Genomic DNA, 13805 nt, shown 5'->3' with positions numbered 1-13805 from the left:
TCACGCTGTTTCTCAAAACTACCACCACTTCGCCGACTTGAAGATTGTTTTTTGAGGGGCAGCCCTGGCAGCCGCCCTGAGGGAGGGGAAGGAGAGCCAGGTCGGCGCTGCTGCGTTTCAGCAGCGCCGCCTGTGTGAACGGCGGCCTGGGGACGGCGTTTTTGCTGTCCCCAGGCCGCCGTTTTTGGCCCGTGCAGAAAGGGCCTTAGTCAAATGCGTATTTGCCTAGGGACATGGGCCAAAACATCGCCACACACAGACTGAACCAGCAAGCCCCAGCAAGCCTGTCACTGAGGCAGCCGATTGCTACAGTGCCTGTTGTACTCCTGCCCACTCTAGATGGTGACCCAGAGTGTCTGGGGGTGGGGGTGAAATCGGCACCCTCCCAGCATTCCCCCATCCTCTGCAGTGGTAGAGCACCTCCTACTGGGCTCCCAGCAAGTCACCAGGAGGACAGGGGAGCTCCACCTCCCTCCAATTCAGCATGCCTTCTCCCTGCTGCCACAAGCCTTCTCCCCGGTTGACAGGCCGGCACAGGAGAAGGGAAGCCGAGCCAGGAGCCCAGCAGCAGCAATTGAACCAGTGCCAGTTGGGTCACGTGGGGGCAGAAAATCACCTCCTCATGCCTCACCTAATCACCTCTCCTCTTTCCAATCCTGGAAAGAAAAAAATATTTTGTAATTTAACCTAATAGTTGTAACTGAAACCAGGATCAGTCCAAAGGTGATGATTCTGCTGGTTTCACACCTGGACCTCTCCTTTCTTTCTTTCCTTCTAGATGTTTGCTTAAATGGATACTTCAGAACACTTCCTTTGAATTGGGCAGCATGTGTTTATTTTAGATTGTTAGCACTCAGTCTCCTATGTTCATTCAACTTCTGCCATTTTTGGCCCTTTTGCTGGGACCTGTCTATATTAGAAGTAAATCCTTTGCTTTATCCTTTCCACTCTACATCTTTGGCCTCACCTCACTTCTTGAGTGAAATATGTTGCATATTGTCATACATTACAATATTTTACTTCTTTGGATAGGTTTACTGGTGTTTGGTATTATTGCTGAATGCTTAATATTGTTTTGATTGTGAGACTATGTGAATTCTCCATCCAAGTTCGTTACATTATTCACTGCCAATAAATTTGATTTCTAATTTCTTCTAAGCCCATTTTCAGTTTTTCTTTCAAGCTTGTAGAGATACTTCAGCATTTTGTGAAGGATAAAGCTTCTAAATGGTTGTGTGGATCACTGCCCAGAATTGCTTCAAGCTGTGTATAAAACTTGCAAACAAGATCAATGTCTGTTCATACCTAAATATTCCTAAATGTATTTAATAACTGGATTTTACATATTGTGTTTATTTTATCTACTATGCTATGTAGTATGTTTTTACTGGTGTTGATTGTATTGCTTCTTTATTGGTACACTAATAAAAGTTGAGTAAAGACCTAAGTATTCTCTTTTGCAGTCCCCATTTGGTGAAATGATGACCTCCTGATGAGGTCAGGAGGGCTCCCACACTACAATTAATCTGCAGAATATACAAAATAGAACTCTTTAGGAGGGCCGTTACACCTAGTGGAGAGTATTAAGAGGATGGCCATATTTTTATGTTTTTCTACTTTAAAAAAAGTTTTGATCTCTATCGACATAGCACCAAACTTCGAGGAATCAAAGCTTAGCAGTCAACTCTACCAGTGATCAAAGATAATCTAAAATGGAAACCCACTGAAATATGATGAAATCATCACCATGCTACCATAGAGTGTCAGATATTGGCAGGAAAGACCTGTTAAATTAATGTGTCTATTCCCTTTCCTCTACAACATAGTCCACTGGTATAAACTCTCCCATTGATTTTCTAACTGATTTTTTAAAATTAAGGATGTTCAAAGATGAATCACGTCAATTAAATAAGCCAAATGGAAATAACACATCTCAGTTTATGGAAATCTGAAAAGAAACGGAAGTTTAAATCCAAGAATGAGAAGGGCAGCCCAACCCAATGGGTGAGGGGCAGTAGAGGCTTAGGGATAGCTCTGTTGCCCTGTCTTTAAAGAGGCATTTAGCAGTGTGGCTGCTAGAATAGGAGGAGAAATTCTTTTCTCCCATTGGAAACCCATCGATGAACAAAACTTACATCGCTCTTTGGGGTAGCATAATTATGCTCTGCTGAAGGGGAGTGTCCTCAGGCTTAAAGTCCTTTGGAAACTGACTAAAGTTGGCTCTGCTCTCCAGAAAATCTTCCTCCAGACCGTCACAGTGATGGCACTGAGGAACACTTTCTGGTTTCTGTGCTGCAGCCTCCTGTCACTGGGGTAAGTGAGTCCCTCTGTGTCAGCATCTGTGGCACTTTGCATGATGCTGGTGGCACAGGCATTGTGGCTTCAGCCCACACACCCACACACCCCAGATTGCAAAGAAAGTGAATTAAAAGGGCAGATCCAATGTCTGATCCAGTTCCTTTACTAATATACCATTTGGTGTATATAGCCCTTATGCCAATATATCTTTATCACAGCCTTGAGAGCTGCTAATGAAGTAGAAGGTCAGTAATTAGGCTGTCTAGCACATACAGCAACATATGCAGGACAGAGAAAGGGAAAAAATAATGGGGATCAGTCTGATTTCTCCCTTTTTTAAAAGGAATGTAAAAGGTTATAGATTTCTTTTTTACATACACGATATTAATTCTAACTAAGTCTTCTCTTGTAATGTCTGTGACTTTTGTTTCCATCATATTTTGGACTAAGCCATACAATTACTATGAACATCTCCACAGTTAAAATAATTCTTTCACTAGTTCACAGTACCTCCTCTGGTCCAGCTGCTGCTCCATTCTCCCTCAAGCATATGATCAGCACTAATTATCTAATCTGGGCTATGCCTGTGCAGTTCTGGTGGCAATAGCTGCATGTAACCAGACCTGGGTTCATGGCATTATATTAATTTATTTCTACAGAGGATTTGATCTCAGCAACCAAAGCATAATACATTCAGGCACTGATATAATACCCTCACTTATAATTTGGAGTTCAGATGCATTTTTATCCTCAGTGCCTAACAACAGGTTAGAATCTCTTTGTACTCTCATTTAGCCACAAGGGATTCTTTGTGCTCCTCAGCATCAAAATTGTGCCTGCAACATCCTTCTTAGCTGGCAATTCCAGAGGCATCTTTTTTGAAATGTTAGCTCTAAATGTTCAGTAGAAAATAAGTGGTTAGAAGTGAACCTCATTCGGGAAATCAATTAGCTAAATTCAAGCAATTCAGCAATATGAAGAATCATCTGAATTTAATGAACTGTAGTTAAATGTGCATTATTGATTAACCACAAGATATTTCTTATTCAATAACATTATGCTCATCGGGAACACATTTTGTTTGTTGTTGAGTTTATCCAACCAGATAGTAATGATAACTAATGCAAACCACAAACCACTGTCTGTTTGAAGTGGGTGGATTCGCTTGCAGACAGTCTCAAGTTCAGTCCCCAGCATTTCTAGTTTTAAAAAGTCAGGAAACAGGTAATGTGACCTGTTTCTTTTGGGTAGCATAACTATGCTCTGCTGAAGGGGAGAGCCAGACACCAGAGAGCCAGTGCCAATCAGAGTTGACAGTACTCACCTGGATAGAGAAATGATCTGACTCATTATAAGGCAGCTTTGTGTACATGTATGAGCTACCTGTTTAATACTATTGAAGACTGCAAAAAAAAATCTCCACAAGATACACCCACAGTGGTTTTAAGGAGCCATTTGAATGGTGAGCATACCATGTGAACCACACCGTCCAGTGGAAGAGCTGGAACAGCTGCAGCTTCCTGATGGCAATTTTGGCCATTATAGCAGCACGTGTCACAGCTTCTGCAGTCACAGGTATCACTCAATTGAAGCCTGTACCTGTGGAAGCCTTTATTGTTATGTCATTTATTTAACACATCTCTACTGTCCTGATCTTTGACTTCAAGTATATAGCATACAATCCTTTTACTATTCATTTGCCCTTAAAAAAGAATCTCTGAACACTTGATTCTCTTTTTCCTGCCTCTTCCCAAATGAGGGGCTTTCCACACAGCAGAGGCGATCTAAGTTCAACTTGTGTCTGCGGAAATCGTTACCTGAGCTCTACTCTTCTGTTATTCCGCACAGCAGCCGGGTCATCTCTCCAGACCCGAGTTCAGAGGGCGGGGTTAACTCCTCACGTCTTTCGCTCCTCATTCCCGATTGGCTGCCATTCTATGTGTGTGCGCGTCCCTTTTTTTGTTTTGCCACATAGGAGCTACGTTGTGACAATGTCACAAAGCGCCGATTTCCTACCTGTCACAAACTGGCGTGAATCTGTTGGAGCAGAACGAGCAGAGCTGAGCCGTTGCTTCATGCACAAGAAGGGGTTTATTTTGAAGGTGCACTTTTCGCCACTGTGAGTCTCCCATTCTGCGCGTGGCCAAAATAGTGCACTGTGATTGACTGGCCGGGAGAGTTGAGGCGAGGGATATTTCGCACTGTTCCGGCTTCAGCTTGAATGCAACCCGGGTTCGGCAAAAAGTCATATCTCCCAGTCAAGCTCAAAAATTTGACGGTGAGCGGGGGGGGGGGAGCAGAGACAGACACGGATCCAACTCTACGGCTATGCAGAGTACCCAGGTCGAACCTACGTCAAACTAACGTCGAATCCTACAGTGCAGAAGGCCTCTGAGTTAGTTTGGCATATTCTTACCAGAGCACTTGTTATAAGCAAATGTACTAGCCTGCTAGAAAAGGACTTCGCTTTGAACCTCATCACAAGTCAATAGAATGTGCAACTAATATACAATTACATCTTCACTAAACAATGCAATAATAAATGTACTGATATACACTATATTTCACACAGTGGAGTAAAAAAAATCTCTGGAGTTTCCACTTTATGAATAAATACTGTTAAGCAGACAGTCTACCAGGCAAAGAATGAATTAGAAATTTACAGTGAATTAGTCACGAATGCTGCTGATTATGGGAGGAGGCATCAAAGGCCACACCTGCTCCACTTAAAGAAAATGAAAGCTTATTTTGCTGAAGCAATCACTTTTGGATGGATCTTCACTTGCTTCTTGTATTTGACCAGATAATTGAAAATCTAGGGAGACTATGCAAATATATGGAGGCTTAAAAAAAAAGGAAGTTGCATTATTCCTATACAGTGCTAGTTGTGCTCCCCTAAATTAAAAAAAGTGAGCACAAAATCCTGATGTGAATACATTGGGTGTGAGTGAGGTTGACTTCAATGTACATCAGGTGTGAAAGGGACACCATGCCTAACAATGAAGTAAATAGATTACCCTCTGCTGTCTACAATCATTTTCAATTGTAATTGCACCAGCAATTTGACGACTATGAAAAACCAGCTTGGTATGGAAACATACCTCATAGATATTGTCCCACTAAGCCTCTATTAAAGCATCAAAACTTTTTGTCTGGTCCCAATTGGGAGCCCACAATGCAGTTTAAAGGAGTTCCCAGGTGAGAACTCCTGCTCTAAAATGGTGGTTTGTGCTGAGGACCTGAAATGCCACCAGAATGCTTGTCTTAGGGTGCGGGATCCCAGGAATAGCTGAGAGGGATCTGCTGGGGGATGTTTTAAGAAGGATCCATCCCAATGTCTTGAAAATGAATTTACTGACATCCCCCTTGAACTTACTTCAGCATTAATTTTAAATGCCAACTAGTTATATATACTCTTGATTACATCCAACTCCAGCCTTATTCCATTTGAGGAAATAAGCCAGGGACTACAACAGAATCTTCTGGGGGTGGGGAATGAAGGTATTGAGGTGAAGAATTGGCTTTTTCAATCTTTTGAATCCACTTTAGTTAAAATTGGTTCTTAAAATGAAGTTGTCTTCTATCCCTAGTCTGGTAACTTGTTTTAAGTATAAACACTGATTTCCCAAGTATCTGGAAATTTGCAAAACTGAACAAAAATTAAAAATAAGGGTTTTTTTTCTAAAGGAAGTTGTTATGGGATCACCTTGTATTTTCATCATTAGAGCTATGTATATAGACATGGGGGGTGGCTGCCATACAAGAGGTACAGTTTTTCATATTTTAAGCAAAATATTTCTAAGCAAAACCTGCATCCTTTTGTGCTCATCAACCCACAGGGCAGCCATTGAGAACAATATCCAAAGGTGTTTATCTATCATGCTGAGAGGCAAAGGGAGCACTGCAACATCAGTAGGAGCTTTGTGCTACCACATACCAATTGTTACTCTATGACAGTAAATGAGTGTTAAGATCCATGTACTCATTCCTATGTCAAACAAGAAATGATTAAAAGCAAAAATCTCAGGCTATATTCAATTCACAAATATGGTTTGTCACTATACTCAACTTTTATTAGAAACCCTTCTTTTCCAGCTTCATTTCAAACTGAATGGACAAGTATGAAAAATGGCTGAGCCTCTTATAAAATAGCACTGCCTTTATCAGATGAATGGGGCAAGTGGGGAAGAAACAAAACAAATATATATTAATTATTACCCCCCAAAAGTGATTTCTTGCTTCACTGTCACAAAACAAGCAGATTGTATGGAAGTGTCTGTTTATATAGCAGAACAAATAATCTGTTCTCCATAAAAATGTAAAACAATTCAGGCTTCACATTGTGCTCATTTAGTCAGCAGACCATTAAGAGTTAACAGCTGTAGGCTAGGTCTAAGTCAGTATTAGAGTCACACTTCTTAGCTTTTCCTTTTTCCCAAATCAATATCTGCAAATAATAAATGAGATCCCAAAGGGTTGTGCTAAGCTCCAACCAGCACTGAGTAACTCAGCAATTGGTCATTGACTCAATAATGCAGGTGAGTGCCACATTGTAGAACATCTTTAGCACGCTATAATAGAAAATTAATAGCGTACAAATCAGGAGTGGGGTTACCCTGAGGATTACATAATAGCTTAGGTGAGAACAATCATCTAGCTCTGAGAAGGGGAAAATATCATAAAGCTTCAAAAACAGAAAATAGCCCCAGCATTAGATATAATTTGAGTCATGTACAATATATCTGGTTTTCAACAACAAAGCTTTACATTATCAACTACACTGCTGAAAATACTGCCCAACAAACCGCATTGCAGGGGTGTCCATAGGACATTGTATTGTTAGTGATAATAATTACACAATGCCAAACTTGTATACAATTTCTGAACAACTCAGGGACATGTAAAGTATTGCACCAGGAAGTATTAGAAAGCACTGCAGACATCCCAGTGCTTAATATTTAAAAGAATAAAAGCACCTTGATCAGAAACAAAATAACTTTTTGCTGAGTGGTTTTTAGATTTATCAGTATGTCTGTGCTTACTGTGGGGGAATGATTAAGTCAAGTATTTGAATTGTGGAAAATAAATCAAAAGTAAATTACTTATTTATATTTATATTCATTTCTGTGCAAGTTGCAGCCAATTCCATTCACAACTAATAAGCACCCTTAGAGAGACTACCTGCATCCCCAGAATCCTAAAGCAATGTCTGAAAACTTCTGAACAGCTCAGCTCAAATGTCTACCTTTTTGAAAGAAACAACAGACCTTACAGTGTGCATTGTGCTATCAATTATTAACTTGCCCCCTTTTTTGTGTCAAAGAACACTTTGGACAAGGAAAGGCCCAGGAATAAAAAGTACAGATGTTTAATTTTGTAGCTCACACCATGCTTGAGGAACTCAGCAGAATATTTAAGCTTTACATTTTGAAGAGAAATTAATTAATTTCTCCATCATAAAATCATCCAACCTTATTTAATTTCCAAATGGGGGACCTGCATAGGAGTTAAAGAATCCTGTCTTTTACTTAATACATGCAATTGTAACTGCTAATAACTTCAAATTGCTACACATAATATATGTCACACAGGATATTTAAAGTCAAGCCTATTTGAATTCTAATAACAATAACAATCTGGTCACTACAGTCTCAAGTTCAGACTTACCTCCCAGGCTGCCAGAGTCCCAGAGGTTCGCCAAGGCAAAAACAGCTCAGAACAATCCCCACAGACTCCTTTTCTTAAGTAATGTCCAGGGATGTCCTCACCAAGCTTAGCACCAGCTGCAACAACGGTGTGAAGAATTAAATCCTCTGTTATTCTAGTGCTTTCCCTCTAGTTCTCTCTCACGGTCACTTGTACCCTATTCAAAATGGCACCTCTCTTTCAATGCAGAGAGGTCTGGGTTTATATACTAAGCAATGTGTATGCGAGCATACCACAATACACTAGTTCCTTATCATGCGCTTGTTAGCTTGTCCAATCTATGGCAATCACTTTGGTCCCAGGGGTTGAAAGACACAAGATGCAGGGAAAAAAGGGAAGCAAAAGCTGAAGAAAGATCAATACTGCACTGTGAAACAAGAAGTGTAGGCTATTTACTTTTCATTGATCTGATGATGCAGGAGAAACACCTCAGACTGGCATTAAATTGAAGGAATACATCTTCTGAGTGTTTTTTTTTCACCTCAAGGTCAAGAGAGCCAAACAGAAATTAGAACAAACAGAAACTAATCGCAGGTGTACAATAAAACTATTAATTCACATTACAAATCCATCTGGAAGCATAATTAAATATCAAACTGAATAAGGTCCACAATAAAACAAACACTGCCAGCTTTTATTGACTTCAAGTCACACCTGGACCAACCATGAGGGGAAAATGTGTGAAATACTAAAAGGGAGGCTTCAGCAAATCAGTATTTAGTGTTGGCACTCAGGTTCAGATTGAATTCAAATAGTTCAGCCACGGAATAAATGCCTGCAATGTAATTAAAAACATCTATTTGGCTCTTGCCAAAGAGAAAATTTACTTTTTAAAATACATCGTTCCTCAAATATTTCTACTCAATAAACAAGCCATTTGCAGGAAGCATACTGTATGCTTCTTTGACTCATCCTTCACAGTTCAAACAGATAACCAAAGTATCTGCATATATTTAAAGTTGGTTGGGTGAGAGGAAAAACAGCGAGGAAGCAAAGTCAAATCTCTAAAGTGGAAGCTATGGCCCCTTCCGCACACGCAAAATAATGCATTTTCAAACCACTTTCACAACTGTTTGCAAGTGGATTTTGCCATTCCGCACAGCTTCAAAGAGCACTGAAAGCAGTTTCAAAGTGCATTATTCTGCATGTGCGGAATGAGCCTATGTTAGTGACTGAAATTAAAAATTCCCATCATTCACTGAATTACTATGAAACCCATAAACTAAATTCTACGTTTTTTAAAAAGCTAATTTCTGCTTACTCCAGTTACTGATCCAGCCACACAGTGAAAATAATTCCTAAGAGGGGAATATGGGTTCATTCTGCACAGATGTCCTAAGGACGCAAAATAAAAAGGCATTCCAAGGAGCTTTTCACCCAAAACATTCTCAGAATGCCTTATTCTGCTCAATAAATCCTTTTCTGAAAATATTTTAACGTGTATCTTTTTTCCTTAAGCCACATGCAAGACATCCCCTGCCTGGCTGTGTGGAGCTCAGGAGGCATATTATTTTTCCTGCCCAACCATTTAGCATTCTAGTCAGTTTCACCCTCCACTTGTGCCCCACATTTTGTGTGCTACTGAAGGGATTCTCCTTGCCTCCATTTGCTGAAGGTTACCCGAGGACATTTGCTCAGCAGGCTTTGATCCTGGGCACCTTTTCAGCCTTAAAACTACATAGTTGGGCTCAGCTCTTCCTGCTGATTCTGGCAATATATAGTTTTCCTTTTTTAAAAAAAAAATCTTTAAAAAATTTCAGAGTAGATGTATTTGTAGCTATGCAGACATGCATATAGGAATCTTAGCCATGCATACAGGAATCTTAGCCATGCTGTACTGTCCATTGAGAAGCACTGGGTAGACCTACCTTCCACCGACCATTTTAGTTTTTTCTTGCAGCACAGAAAAGCTGGTGGTTCGTGGAGGGCAGGTCTACCCAATGCATCTCAATGGGCAGTAGAGCCTTTTGAGTGGCTAAGATTCTCATATGAGCAGAGGCGCAGGGAGGGAAAATAGCATCCGGGGCAAAATTGCGCCTGGGCCTTTCCACCCCGCTGCACCCCCCAACAAAATCACACTTGGCTCAATATCTGCTGCAAGATCCTGTTTTACAGCAGGCCTCCATTTTGGGGGTCCAAAAAAGTGGCCAAAGGTTATGCCTTGCATTTCCTTTTTCACTCTGAACTTATGCAGAGAGAGTGATAATTTACACACTTGTGTTCTCCTTTGCATTGAGCATACATTCACTTCAGGTTTGATTCTCAATTATGCATGTTTCCCCATCTTTGGAACTCAACACAATTTCAGATCAGAGAATTCCCAGTTTCTGAAACCTGTTGAAGTGTGACTTTTTCCTCTCCCTTCACAGGGAAAGTGAAGGAAATCACTGTGCATTAAGGTTTCTTCAGGTTTTATCATCTCTCCTCGCCTTCCTCCAGCCATACATCAGCAGTTTCTCCTGCTCTTCAGTCCACCATTTCAAAATAATCAGAAGAGTTTTCTTTTTTTATTTTAAGGTTGAAAGTCTATCACTGGAATAACAGACACTTGAAAAAGACATGAAATTTACAAAAGACATGAAATTTACATGTTCTAACAAGGTAACACACTTGAAAAAGACATGAAATTTACATGTTCTAACAAGGTAATACAGCACCTAAAAAGGGAGGCAGCAGACAACTTCCTCAAATGGAGGTTATAGAAAAAGAACAAGGCAGCAGTAGGTTGCCAAAATGGTGGCTCAGCTTAGCTAGGTACACTTCACAGGGGAAGAATCCCAGTGAAAACAAAATCATGGGAAAAACTCACGACAAAGCAACCAGCTTTGTGGGGTCCCAATTGGGACCAGACAAAAAGTCTTGCTGCTTTAATAGAGACTTATTTATTTTATTTATTTATTTATTTATACTTTGGGCTTCTAGACCGCCCCATCCCCGAGGGGCTCTGGGCAGTGTACAGCAGATAATAAATACAATTTTAAAACATCATAAATAGGCTAAAACTTATAAAAGCAGCGAAAACTAGCTAAACATTAGCATTTAAATGTAAAATAAATATAGGCATAGGTGTAGGTGGCGCCCGGTGCCTAATATTAAATTCTTCCACCCCAAGGGGAGAAGCGGTGAGAGTCTGGAGAATGAAGTGTTATAGGCCCAGATGTAGAGGCCCGGCGGAAGAGGGCCAGCGAATGAGGGGGGCCAGTGGAAGGGGGCCAGCCCGGGAGCCAAAGCCCGGAAGGGGCACCATCAGCGGCTGGACTCTCCAAAGGCCCGGCGGAACAGCTCCGTCTTGCAGGCCCTGCGGAACTCACCAAGGTCCCGCAGGGCCCGAACAGCTGGTGGGAGAGCGTTCCACCAGGCCGGGGCCGGGGCTGTAAAGGCCCTGGCCCGTGTGGAGGCCAGCCGCATCATCGAGGGGCCGGGGACCACCAGTAGATTGGCCTCTACCGAACGAAGAGGCCGTGTGGGAACATATGGGGTGATGCGGTCTCGAAGATACGAAGAAACTTAGATACGAAGAAACTTAAACCTGAAGAAACTTAGTGGGACATTTGTAATTCAATTGGTAATTGCACCCAGATGTGCAGAGGTACACATCTTGGATTAAAATGGGCAGCAGCCCTTTTTATTATTAAGGCAGAAGCTGGGCAAGCAAGTGGAGCCATCCACCCCTGGCTGACCCCCGCAACAACCCCAATCCCTATTGGGGAGGACAGAGAGGTACTGGGTCACCGGGGCACCTGCCCTTTGTGGCCCCCTAACTGCTGGGGTGTTGGACTTGAATTGCAGAGGCCTCCGCAGCATGCACCATGAGCCCGCCTTACCCCAAGCCTCTTGTGGAGGCCCCCAACGATGGGGAGGTCCGGCATGCAAGCTTGGCCTCCCCATCAAGATGCGGTTCTCTGCCCAAACTGCCAAGGCTGCGACAGATAGAGCAGCAAACCCTTCCCTTTTTAAAATAGGGAGGGTGGGTGGGTCAGTTTGCTCCAGGCATCGAAGAAGGCCGGAGCAACCGCGTGCTGCTTAATATATAGGGAGCATGCTCCACCCCTTAAACTCGTGCACATCACACGATCCGGCCGGGTGTGGCCCGGCTGCCCAGCCAGCCCAGGGCATGCATACGCACTGCTCCGGAGCTCACCATGTGCTTTGCCCCCTGTCACAATTATGGCCTAGTTGATTCTAGTGCCGTTATTTAGTGCATGCCTAAATGGCCAGTGTTGCTTGTCACCCACCTCTTCCACACATGCACTGCAAAGGTTCAAGTGCTGATCTGCAGCACTGAGGGATTAAACCTCTCTTAGCCCTTTGGAAAGGTACAGCTATCACTGGCTATTTCGGTGCCTCCCTTCAACCCTAGTTGCCTATGGATTCTTGCCAATCTAATTAAACAGCAAGCACCTATAAATTCATACAAATCCTGCCAACTCTAGTCAGGGCTTCACTAACCCCTCAGGATCAGGATGATTCCTATAAGAAAACCCAGCAGAAATAAGCAAGTAAAAGAGGTCAATTATTCTTGTCAATGAGATGTATGTGTGTAAAAGACCATCAAGACACAGCTGACTTATAGCAACCCCAGCAAGGGGCTTTCAAGGCATATGAGAAGCAGAAGTGGTTTGCCATTATCTTCTACTGAAGAGTCTTCTTTGGAGAGCTTCCTTCCAAATGCCAACCCTGCTTAGCTTCTGAGATTCAACAAGATTGAGCTATATCATGTCACCCTTCCCGCTGGCCAATGAGATATGGACCCTTTAAAATTCTTGCTCATCCCCAAAATAATCCCACTTTGTTATCATAGAGAGAGAAGGGTAGCAAACCTCTCAGTAAAAAAGCACAGCTAATGAGGAAGGAATTTATTAAATAGACTACCATTCTCAGCCACCTCATTGACTGTACGGCAGAAGGAAGCCCTCCCTTTTCCCCCACCAGCAATGTCTGGTGCATCAAATTCTCTTATGGGGTGGGAGCAAAACTGCCCCACTACTAGTTTTGCAGAAACATGCCACCAGCTTGTGTAAGAACTGAAGAAACTGGGGTTCAGATTCCTACTCTGGCATGAAGCACTTTGGGTGATCTGGGCTAGTCTCTGTCTCTCAGAGTAACCTATTTCACAGAACTATTGTTATAATGAAATGGTTGGGGGAAGGATGACATTATGCAAGTAACTCAGAGCTCCTTAGAGGATGGATAGGATTAAAATGATACAAAATATGTGGAAAAGCAATCTGCCAGTGCATTCCATAACCACAACCTATTACTCAAAACCAGTTGTGCCAATGAATTCTGTGGTTACAGCTTATTGGCAGTTATTGCCATCAGAAAAAAATATATAGAAAGGTGAAATTATTTTGATTTCTTGAGCTACTGGTACATTTTTTTACACATTTGGATTTCTTTTGCCTTTAGACTTTCCAAAATGGATTCACTTTATGACTGAAACCTTCATAGTAATTTGTGTTCCAATACTGCTTCCACTTAGTATCATAGCTGTGGTTGCCCTGAGGCAAAGATTTATGTTTATTATGGGTCTTGGAATCTTTGCTGGTATTAGACATGAATTTTGATTGTGTTCACAGCCCATTGTTTTGTGTTTTAGTATCAATTTCTGTTCTGTTAATTCCAATTGGGATTTTTTTATTTGGGTTTTGCCAGAAGGCCTTCTATAAAATATAGTTCTATCCACATTCACATGAATGTTCACTCACACAAATATCCACATATATACCCATATATATATATATATTCATAAATAAAAAAGATGCAAAATGCCCTTCAGAATATCCTATCTTTGCTAACAG

General features: G+C 41.7%; 1 long non-coding RNA gene across 1 annotated transcript in view; it reads right to left on the bottom strand.

Moving 5' to 3' along the window:
- LOC125436115 overlaps window positions 1–8270 on the bottom strand; it is a 291179-nt gene extending 282909 nt beyond the window's left edge. Inside the window, exon 1 of the long non-coding RNA XR_007244998.1 lies at window positions 7966–8270. This is a non-coding gene — a long non-coding RNA (uncharacterized LOC125436115). The remainder of the gene's footprint in view (window positions 1–7965) is intronic.
- Between the last annotated feature and the right edge of the window lie 5535 nt (window positions 8271–13805).

The sequence above is a fragment of the Sphaerodactylus townsendi genome, linkage group LG07 (genome assembly GCF_021028975.2).
Source record: "Sphaerodactylus townsendi isolate TG3544 linkage group LG07, MPM_Stown_v2.3, whole genome shotgun sequence".
Taxonomy (NCBI): domain Eukaryota; kingdom Metazoa; phylum Chordata; class Lepidosauria; order Squamata; family Sphaerodactylidae; genus Sphaerodactylus; species Sphaerodactylus townsendi.
This window is presented reverse-complemented; position numbering and strand designations above follow the sequence as displayed.